The following is an 11,597-nucleotide window of genomic DNA, read 5'->3' on the forward strand; positions in this document are numbered from 1 at the left end:
AGGGCTGCAGCGACTGCGGGCCTTTGCTATTTTCTTCTTTGTTCCTTTTGTATTTTTCACAGTGGGCACCTTTTTTCTTTAAGTGTCAGAGAAATAAATGAGAGTTTTTTAAGTAAGCGATTTAAAAGCCGGCTCTGTTGCCTTCAGCACTTTTTCTGGCCTCTCCTCATTCTGGGCTCCAGAGTTAGCCATTATTCTCTCTGTAGCCCCCTCTCGGCTTCGAGTCCTCTGCCTTCAAACCATTCCTGTTCCTCTGTCCGTGGAAACAAGGAGCTCATTGCAGTGGCTCATACGAGCTAAACCAGGCTCCTTGGATGCCTCTGGATTTTTTTCTTCTTACCTGGAATACTTATTATTAGAAATTCTTCTCCTAAACTAAGAAACTGATTCCTGTCCATGCTGATAGGAAAAAGGGATATTATTTTCTAAGTATTGTCAGGAGGTGTACAGTCTGAGGCTAATCATGAAGCACTGTCAGTGGACCCTAACGGAGGGACGCGATGCAAGATCCTGGTCTGCGTTTGTCAGCAACATCAATGACACAAAAGACCTTCGTGGCCTGAAGAGTGGAGACAGGAGAACAGAATGCTGCAGAGAAACGGGAAGGACATAATAAAAGACCATTAGTGACATCTAATCACAGTTAGATAACTGTGCCAAGTCATGTCAGTTTCCAGACCTGGGAAACGGCACTGTGACTCTGTAGTGACATTTTCTCTTTATGAATTATACACCGAACTCCCGGCTGCAGGGGTCAAGGGCGTTGTAGCTGTAATTCACTGTCACTTGAGTTAGAGAAAGTCTTTATATATACAATAGAAATAAAACAAGGAGCAAATGTGGCAAGACAGCACTACTGTCTAAAATTCTGGGTGAGCGGTGGGGACAACTGTTCTGGTGTTTTCTTTGAGTCTCTATGATTCCTTGTGGTAATGAAGATAGCACCAATCTCGACTCCTATCTGGCCCTGACTAACCTGCTTGCTTGATGGACCTTGAAAAGACTATGGGAGTAGTACTTAGCTCTTCAAAATAAGCTGTTTTATTTGGTTTGAGGTAGGGTCTTATCATGTAGCCCAGGCTGGCCTCAGACTTACTATTTTCCTGCCTCAGCTTGCCAAGTGGTGGGCTCATCGAGTATATCCCCATGTCCACACTACAGTGGACTTCTTCTGAAGTTGTTACTACTATTCCCAATTTGCAGGGGAAGCCGGGTCACTTACTAAGGTCACAGCAGCTATCCGGTGGCCCCCAAATCTTCACTGTCCCATAGTCAGCCACTCTGATATTGATGAGGAGACTTCCTGTCCGTTGCTGTTTTAAATGTCTTCTTCCGGTTACCCTTTGCTGAAACAATAGAACATGGGGACGAGGCTGGCTACTGAACACAGCAGCATTGACTACACATGGGTAAACGCTGAAGGGAAACAAGGGAAATGTAAAACTCGGATCCCCAACAGCATTAGACACATTTCAATGACTGAACAACCTTGCATAGCTAACGACTATTGTTTTTGTAAATAATTGAACATTTCCACCATTGCAAAAATGTTGTGTTTGACAGTGCTGTTCTGAAGATCTTTACATACCCTTTACTACCCAAAGTAGCTTTTCTTTAAACCCACTGTGTAGACCAGGCTGGCCTTGAACTCACAGAGATCCTCCTGACTCTGCCTGCAAATGCTAAGATAAAAGGGGTGTGTGTGTGTGTGTGTGTGTGTGTGTGTGTGTGTGTGTGTGTGTGACCACACCCAATTCCCAGAGTTCACAAAATTGTCTTTGTCACTCACAAGTTAAAATTTTCTGGAGTCAGAGGGAGACACCTTCAGGTAGCATGTGGAATTACAACCTAACGCAACTGAAACACTGACCTTTGGAACCATCCTGGTTTAACAGCCATCAATCATCAGCCTGTGAAGTTTTCTGTCACCTGAACTTGTAAGAAAATCTCCCACACTGGAAAAAAATGTGGGACAGAACCCTAGGATGTTACACTTGACCAGGAAATGCATCCACCACCAGTCTGAACCCTCCAGCAGCACAGCCCTTGGGGCTAGCCCAAAGGAGGGCCACCCAAGGAGAGACCAATCAAGTCACCTCCACTATATTTGTGAAGAAATGACTAGTGAATGAATCTTCCGTCATTTGGAGGAAGATTCCAGAACCTTACACTGAGGATTTTCTTGTCCTGGCTTCGATTTTTAACTGGATGTGTGGATCTTACTAGGACATCAGTGCAGGAAGGAAATCTATTTTCAGGCAACTTAGGACACAAAACCACACTGATATCTGAACTTTATCAAGTCATCAAGCATAGTAGACATCAAGACTTCTGAATAAAACGCTGGAATGTGTTCCTGTTTTCTCCTTTGGAATGAGGTTTTGAAAGCAAGAGGTGCTAACTTGATTGGGAGATGGATCCCTCTAAATTATTCACAACCACTTATGGCCCTCCAGGTATCCAGGGAGCTGTGGGGCAAGAAGAGTTTCTCTGAGTCCTGAGTACGTCATCTTGGCTTGGCCCCAGTATTAGACCTTCCTATCGCTGGACAAAATATCAGACAAAACAACTTAAAAGAAGGGGAGACTTGGAATGGAGCAACGGCTCAGTGGTTAAGAGCTATGACTGTTCTTCCAGAGGACCTGGGTTCAATTCCCAGTCCCCAACACTGGTTTACAGCCATCTGTAACTCCAGTCCCAGATCCTCTGGTGCCATCTTCTGGCCTCCATGGGCACTGCAAGCACATGGTGTGTACACAGATATTCAGGCAAATATTCATATACAAGCAAATACTAAAGTGCTATATTTTTAAAGGAGAAAGGATTCGCTTGGTTCATGGTTCTGTCCATGGGCAGCTAGCGCGGTGACTTTGGACCTAACGTGAATCTGAACAACATGGCATTGGAGGCCGTTCACCTCACAATAGACAGGAAAGGGAGACAGGCACCAAGAACGGAAGCCTGCAAAGGACATTTGGAATTCAGACCTTAGGAAATCAGCTAAAGAATGACACCCTTTTTGTGTTAAGAGTTTGCTCTGGTTTGTGTGGTTTTGGACACAGGATTCACTAGGTAGCCCATACTGGCCTAAAACTGGTAATTCTCCTGCCTCTGCCTCCAAAGTGCAGGTTACAGGTGTGCATTACCATGCCTGACCTGAGTGAATCCTTGACTTTTCGAGACGAATGGGGACAGAGTTGGACCATGGTCTTACCCTACGTGTGGACAGACACATTAAATTTCCATAACAAAGAGAAAGAAGATGCCAGTGAAGGTCACCAAAACCATTCTGCCTGGCAGTGAGTGCTCTGAAGAGGCATGGGCCGGGGAGGGAGACTGTCTCTGGGGCCTCTTCAGAGTCTAGTAGGTCCAGGGGCCACACGATCTCAGGTTCTGAGTACAAATCTCCAGTTCCAAGAAAAAGGAGTTGAGATAGCAATATAATTCCTGAGGGCTGGGGAGTCCATTATTAGAGGAATTCCATGGGACCAGAATGACAGTCAGGACTGGATTCATGAGTTGCTCCTGGGCTACCTTCCCAGAATTAGAAAGGTCTTGGGTCTGGGTCTAGTTTAAGGGGTGGAAGAAAAGTGCCAATTGGGTCATTTGTTGCAAAGTTCACAGTAGCACCCCCCCAAAAAAATTAAAAATAAAAACAAGGATCATCCTCCCTCCTTAGTTAGCTTTGTCTGGGTTCTTGCCTTGGGCCTGGCCATGTGCTAGATTCTGGAAGAGGCAATAAGCTTCAGGGAAAGGTAGAATCATAGAGAGCTCCTTTCACCCTCAGCATGCGCTGAGGAAAGGGATCCGAGACCCTTCCCCACTCCTGGGATCAGTGAGTCGCTATTTTGAGGTGATTTCCCCCTCACTAGCAGGTCTCAGACGCATAATAAGGAAGAGGTAAAATGTGAATTCAACGGGCATCTGCACAAAGACAATCACCATCAGCCAACAAGTGTAGAAAAGATGTTCAACGTCAATGGCTACAATTAGATGTAAATGAAAACTCTGTGAACTTTGACCACATACTAGAAAGGATAAAATTAGCCTCTGAAAACGCTAGGATCCGTTGGCCTGAGGAGCGAGGTAGCTCAGAGGCTGTCGTGAGGGATGACGTCGATGTAAGGATGTTGGAGAGACACAGGCAGATGCTTCTAAAATTAATCAGATGCCAAGCACAAGACCAGGCAGTTCCACTCCTGGGCATATGCTTTAGAAGAAATGAGTGCTCATGTGTGCCAAAATACATGTGCAAAAAGATACATCCCAGCTACAAGGATAACAGTCAAAACAGAAGAAACCAGACAGCAGTTCTCAGAGGACTGGGTAAGTGTACTGGGGCATCCAGTGCAGCAAAAAGCAATGAGCTACTCTGACACTCGACATTATGACTAAATCTTAAAAACACAATGTTAAGCAAAGGAAATTAGACACGGGGATACAGATGTGGCAAATAATAAAATACTTATTTAGAATGCCCATGACCCTGAGTTTGGTTCCCAGCAGTGCAAACAAGGCTAAAAGGAAAGAGGTAGGGGGAAGAGAGGAGGGAAGGAGGGAGGAAAAAGTATAAAAGAGCACTCTCTAGGCTTAATTTTATGTAAGGTTCAAGAGCAGGCATAGAGGTGTCCAGCTTTAAACCTAGCACTCTGGGCATAGAGGAAGGCAGATCTCTGAGTTCAAGGTCAGCCAGAGTTTTATACTGAAACCATGTCTCCCAAAAAACGTTGCTTTGATTTAAAAGTAAAGAATAAAGTTGAGGGACGGTGACTACCTGATGGCAGTAGAATGTAGGTCCAATTGGAAAGGGCCTGAGACTGGAAAGAGGAAGTGTTCTGTATGCTGATCTGGGGGTGATGTGGGTGTAGGAATGAGTAAAGTCATTGAGCTGCCACTTAAAACTTGTAAATTATGGGCTGGAGAGACGCCCAGAGGACCTGGGTTCAAGTCCCAGCACCCACATGGCAGCTCACAACTGTCTCTAACTCCAGATCCAGAGGATGTGCACCTTCACACAAACCTACATGCCAGCAAAACACCAATGCCCAATGCTCATAAAAAAAACCCATATATATATCTTCTAAATATGTACGTTTATACCCATAGATTAGTGCTGTTCTCTGTGGTGAAAAAAAGTATCTTTCTGCAGTGGGCCGCAGCTCATACAGAGACTCATAACTGGTCAGAGTGCTAAAAATAAGTGGCCCTAAGTGACCGTGAGTGCTCAACCCTAAATAGGATATCTGTATTGAATCCTTCCTTCCGGGACTGGGAAACATGGAGGAAGGAGGGACGAGACAGTGGAAGAGCTGGACGTTAAGAGGACGCTGCTTGATACTGTCTTTGTACACAGCCATTACGCTCATGAGCTCCCGGCACAAGATCTGCGCAAGATCAAGCCAGCACAATCAGTCAGCATCCCAGCAGGAAGCACTGACGGGACTCCGTGAGTTTAAGAGGGGGACATGAGGGTTGGAGGGTATTCAAGGGGAATGAGAAGGGCATCTGGGGAGTGAGTGTAATCAAGATATACTATATTTATGTACAAAATCATAAAAGATAAATAAAAGATACTTTTTGAGAGCAAGAATAATCGAGTATTGAGGTAAGCGTGACTTAACATTCCAATGTCCTTCGAGAACACTCATCTGGGAATTTAGCATCATTTTGTGACAGCTTTACATTCACATTTCTGAGGCTCTTGGCATTGTTTCAGTGTTCTCTGTGAACCTGGACAACGGAGGCCTTAGTGCTTCATTTCCTGAAGTTGTCTTCCAATGGCTGTACCATACCTGGGGTTAGGCAGGTAAGCTGCCTTCTATGCCCCACATTCTAGGAGGCTCTGATGCTTGGGGAGGGCCTGGTGGTCCCTGGAGGAAACAGAGGAGCCCCAATTGGGTACACCTGCCACATGGGGCCGGTTTGTTGTAACCAAAGGCTAGAGTGTAGGGGGATGGCTACAAAGAAGGCTTTTTTCACTGAAGACAGGAGGTTGGGAATGCTTGCTGTGTAGCATAGGCCTGTCTCAAGTTTGTCATTCTTCTGCCTTGGGCTCTGTATGTAAGGATTCCAGGTGGCTATCAACACTCCTGGCTTGGGAAGTCTGTTTGCTACACTGCCCTGTGGTTGCTTTGTTTTGTTTTAATTTTAGAAAGATGTGAATTTGTTACTGTTCAAAACAACGGAATTGCTCACTGTTTCTAGTCAAATTAAGGAGTGGTTCCCCTATTTAAGGAAAGGTTCTTTTTACCTCATTAGAAAGCTCAATGGGTTTCAATCCCTAGGGAAGTGCAGAAGGTTTTATTGACCTCGTTGCTGCAGTTTCCAGCTGGGAAGTTATGAAGCAGTATCACATGGCCCTGCCCACATTGCTAGGAGGTGCATGGGTGCCAGCCGTCAGCCTTGAGCTCCTGTCTCAGCCTTCCTTTCCAGCCTCCAGGAAATAAAACAAGCAATGAGAGTAGTGGGTGGGGGTAGGGTGGGGTGCGCCAAGCTCAAACAAGACCTGTAGCCACTGGAAACCATCAGCCTTCACGCAGAGGTTGGGGTTGTGATTTGGACTTTACCTATGGTGGGAGCCTTTGACACATGCCTGTATCTTGTCCTAAAAGCCCCAATTCTTGTTCACGAAATAATTAAAGTGTCTGGCGATGGAGTTCAAAGTTAGAGCACTTGCCTAGTGTGCTTAAGACTCTAGGTTTTATCCTCAGAACCAGAAAATTAATTTTTAAAAAATTTAAAATGTTTTTTTCCTTTTCTTTTTCTTTTTAAATTATTTTTAAAGATTTATTCATTTTATTATATATAAGTACACTGTACCTGTCTTCAGATAAACCGGAAGCGAGCATCGGATCTCTTTACAGATGGTTGTGAGCCACCATGTGGTTGCTGGGAATTGAACTCAGGATCTCTGGAAGAGCAGTCAGTGCTCTTAACCACTGAGCCGTCTCTCCAGCCTTTTCTCCACCTTTTTTTTTCCCCCCAGAGCTGGGGACCGAACCCAGGGCCTTGTGCTTGCTAGGCAAGCGCTCTACCACTGAGCTAAATCTCCAACCCCGGGCAGAGACATTTCTGCCTCACACTTGGCCTCTATGCAGGCACTAGAATGAAATCTAGGCTCTGGTCTCCATGCCTAAGTGGTAGGGCTCTGCCTTCTGACCCACCCCTGGAACCCTGTTTGGGGGATAGGATCTGACTTTGTAGCCCAGACTGCCCTGAAACTCACTTTGAACTGGTCATGATCCTCCTGCCTCAAACTCCTATGTATAGGTCTGAGCCACCACACCTGGCCTGATTAACTTCCTGATTTATTTTTGCCTTTTTGCTTTGTTGATAGGAAATTAAGTCAAGGTAATAGCATGAATTGTAAATCTACATTTCTTTTTTTTAAAGATTTATTCATTTATTATATATAAGTACACCATAGCTGTCTTCAGATACACCAGAAGAGGGCATCGGATCTCTTTACAGATGGTTGTGAGCCACCATGTGGTTGCTGGGAATTGAACTCAGGATCTCTGGAAGAGCAGTCAGGTGCTCTTAACCACTGAGCCATCTCTCCAGCCCGCTTTTTCTTTTTTTTAATATTTATTTTTAGTATGTGTGGGAGTGCGAGGCACCCTCAGAGACTAGAAGTGTCTCGTCCCCTAGAGCTGGAGTTAGAAGCAGCTGTGAACCTTGCAATGAGGATGCTGGGAACCAGGCCTTGGTCCTCTTCTTTTTTTTTTTTTTTTTTTTTCCTTTTATAGCTTCTTTTTTTTTAAATTTAGAGAATACTTTATTAGTTTTTGTAATCAAACCCACGTAGATAAGACCTTACATATTTAATACAGTGTGTTACCCCTGTACAAATGGAAAAAACTTAAGTTCAACATTTCTAGACCAATATGGCTGTTAATTTCTGTACAGTGCCAACTCAACACAGTAAACGGGGATACTTTTTTCCAAAGTTGACAGCACAGCTAAAGTTTCAAAAAATTAAAATTATATATCTGTATATATATATATTTATATTTATATAAAAAGACCAATAATAGCAGTGTGTTATGCAGCAACAGCAGCAACAGCTTTTCCAGGTTCTGCAGTCATCTGAACAAAACTGTAGAGACATCCAGCACACTCCATTAAAAAAAAAAAAAAGTAAAAAAACAAAACCCGAGAAAACAGCACAGTTCTGTTACTCTTGTGTACCTGGCACCATTTTTTTTTAAATTAGCTTCTCAATCATCATCTGGAAAGAAAACATTCTGAGCAACATCATTAAAAACAGCTCTGTCACTACTACTAGCACGGTCACTACTACGTATCATAAAGCAGGTACAAGCTATTTTACATCCACAGAGGTATGATACAGTACTGTCCTACATCTATAATACTAGAGGATACAATTTAAAAGGCATTATTTGAGACTTGATTCTACTTTTCCAGCAGAGGGCCCAAAGGATGGTGTGACACAGCTTTGTAAAGAAACATACTCTAGACAGGATTTCCTTTCACTAGTGGCACAGTTCTAAGGATTCATTCTCTCCATGAATGTCAGCTAAAACCGTTATTAAAAAAATGAAATATCCCTAGAACAAAACCGTATAACCACCGGATTCACATGAAGATGATCTAGTGGAGACAAGCTGGACCTCACCTTACCAACAAGCTATCAAATCTGTTATGTTTAAACAGTGAGACCTCCAAGGAAGGAGATGCCAAGTAGTGCTTCAAAGCTTCGGACCACAAACACAGCATCCTTTTCAACAGAAGCAGAAGCTCATCTGAATATGCTCAAGGATGCTGACATCAACATTTAATCATCTCCTCACTCATCCAGGAAGAAGGGGAGATCAGTTACTACTGTACTTTATTGTGTTCAACCAAATCACCATGTTACAAAAATAGCAAGCTGCCATAATAAAAAATAAGGCTCCTCTATCCAGCACCAGATAGCATCATTTTACTTTCAAGCCTAGAAATTGCACACTTGTTTTTTTTTTTTTTTTTTTGGTTCTTTTTTTCGGAGCTGGGGACCGAACCCAGGGCCTTGCGCTTCCTAGGCAAGCGCTCTACCACTGAGCTAAATCCCCAACTGCACACTTGTATATAAACCAACCGAAGATGAGGATTGAGAGTTCATCTTGGTGGATTTTTCCTTTGATGAATATGAAGTGTCCTTCCTTATCTTTTTTGATGACTTTTAATTGAAAATTGATTTTATTTGATATTAGAATGGCTACTCCAGCTTGCTTCTTCTGACCATTTGCTTGGAAAGTTGTTTTCCAGCCTTTCACTCTGACGTAGTGTCTGTCTTTGTCTCTGAGGTGTGTTTCCTGTAGACAGCAGAATGCAGGGTCCTCATTGCGTATCCAGTTTGTTAATCTATGTCTTTTTATTGGGGAGTTGAGGCCATTGATGTTGAGAGATATTAAGGAATAGTGATTATTGCTTCCCGTTATATTCATATTTGGATGTGAGGTTATGTTTGTGTGCTTTTCTTCTCTTTGTTTTGTTGCCAAGATGATTAGTTTCTTGCTTCTTCTAGGGTATAGCTTGCCTCCTTATGTTGGGCTTTACCATTTATTATCCTTTGTAGTGCTGGATTTGTAGAAAGATATTGTGTAAATTTGGTTTTGTCATGGAATATCTTGGTTTCTCCATCTATGGTAATTGAGAGTTTTGCAGGATACAGTAACCTGGGCTGGCATTTGTGTTCTCTTAGGGTCTGTATGACATCTGTCCAGGATCTTCTGGCCTTCATAGTTTCTGGCGAAAAGTCTGGTGTGATTCTGATAGGTCTGCCTTTATATGTTACTTGACCTTTTAAAATGTTTTCTAACCCAGAGAGGAAACTCCTCTAACTAGAACATTCCAGTAGAGAAATGTGAGGTTCACTGATGGTTCTTAGAGTTGGTGAGCAGCTCTTGAGTATCTTATAACTCAAAGATGCACACCAGAGAAAAACAGGAACCGTGCTCTGGGGGACCCATCACTTTGGGGAGCTGCCCTGCTCTTTCCCTTCAGGGCATCTAAACGAGGCTCTGGCTCTGCTTAGACTTCAGGGTTCTCAGTCTCCATACAGGTACTACCACTTGCCTTCCATTCTGATCCCAACCAAAATCTCCTTCTTCAGGGAGGCAACACAGCAGCTGCCCCCACCACACACACAGACACACAGACACACAGACACAGACACACACACACACAGACACAGACACACACACCACACACACACACACACACACACAGACACACACACCACACACACACACACAGACACACACACAGACACACACACAGATGGTCACTAACCTGCTTCTTATGCTTCTGGTTTCATTTAGCCTTGTCATAGCCCTTACCACCTACTGATTTTTGGTTGGTTGGTTGGTTGGTTGGTTGGTTGGTTGGTTGGTTGGTGGAGAAAAGGTCTTTAGGTAGCATTGACTGGCCTGAAATTCCATCGCTTCAGCAAAGGATAACCAGAAGAGACTTAAAACAGCAACAGACAGGAAGTCTCCTGACCAATGTCAGCATGGGCCACTGTGGGACAGGAAAGATTTGAGAACCATCAGATAACTGCTGTGACCTTAATAACTGGGCCCCAGTTTCTTCTGCAAATTGGAGGTAGTAATTTCAGAAGCCCATGTGGTCATGGTGATGGACTCTAATCCCACTACTTGGAAAGCTGAGGCCGGTATAGACCAAGCTGACCTCGAAGTCATAGAGATCTGCCTACCTCTGCCTCCTGCCTGCTGCTGGGATTAAAGGCACACTACACCCAGCTCCTTTTTTTTAACAGTGCTGAGAATGGAACCGAGGGCCAGTGCGTGCCAGGCATGTGCTCTTCCCCTAGCAAGTCCTCTGGTGTCCTGGGCCACACTCAGAACTGCAGTGTGCTCATGTCATGCCCAAGGCTACGCTGCCTTTTCTCCTTGTAGTCCCACTGTTTGCAACATCACGGTGCTCAGTCAATCTTTGCTCAATTAGTTCCAGACATGGTGGTACCCTTCCTGAACCTAGCACTTGGCAGGTTACCAACAGAGCAGTCAGGCAGTCAACTGCAGGAAAGTTACACAGTTGGTCATCACTAGACCAAATTCAGTCTCTAAATTCATAGCAACTGATGACATCACCTTAAGGGGGTGGGGTGCAGAGATAAAGAAAGAGGAGCGGGCTGGAGATTTAGCTCAGTGGTAGAGCGCTTACCTAGGAAGCGCAAGGCCCTGGGTTCAGTCCCCAGCTCCAAAAAAAAGAACCAAAAAAAAAAAAAAAAAAGAGCAAAAATCTTTAATCCCAACACTTGGGAGACAGAAACAGGCAGATCTCTGTGAGTTCAAAACCAGCTTGGTCTAGTAGTGAGTTGCAGAACAATCAAGGCTACATAGTGAGGCCCCGGCTGGCCTGAAATACACAACAAATCCTCCTGCCTCTACCCCCCAAGTACTAGGACAGAAGGCATGCACCATTACATCTGACCTTTTTTTTTTTTTTTTGGTTCTTTTTTTCAGAGCTGGGGACCGAACCCAGGGCCTTGTGCTTCCTAGGTAAGCGCTCTACCACTGAGCTAAATCCCCAGCCCCTACATCTGACTTTTAAAATTTTATTATTTATTT

The 11,597-nt window shown here is 44.1% G+C and overlaps 1 long non-coding RNA gene across 1 annotated transcript; it reads right to left on the bottom strand.

Annotated features, from left to right (window-relative positions):
- Positions 1 to 22: 22 nt before the first annotated feature.
- Positions 23 to 10,524, bottom strand: LOC103691911 (uncharacterized). Its single transcript, XR_015683851.1, has 3 exons — positions 10,297 to 10,524; positions 1,223 to 1,346; positions 23 to 588 (listed from the first exon to the last, which is right to left on the bottom strand). It is a non-coding gene; the product is annotated as an uncharacterized LOC103691911 (long non-coding RNA).
- Positions 10,525 to 11,597: the final 1,073 nt, after the last annotated feature.

Source organism: Rattus norvegicus, chromosome 3, assembly GCF_021556685.1.
Source record: "Rattus norvegicus strain SHRSP/BbbUtx chromosome 3, alternate assembly SHRSP_T2T, whole genome shotgun sequence".
NCBI lineage: Eukaryota > Metazoa > Chordata > Mammalia > Rodentia > Muridae > Rattus > Rattus norvegicus.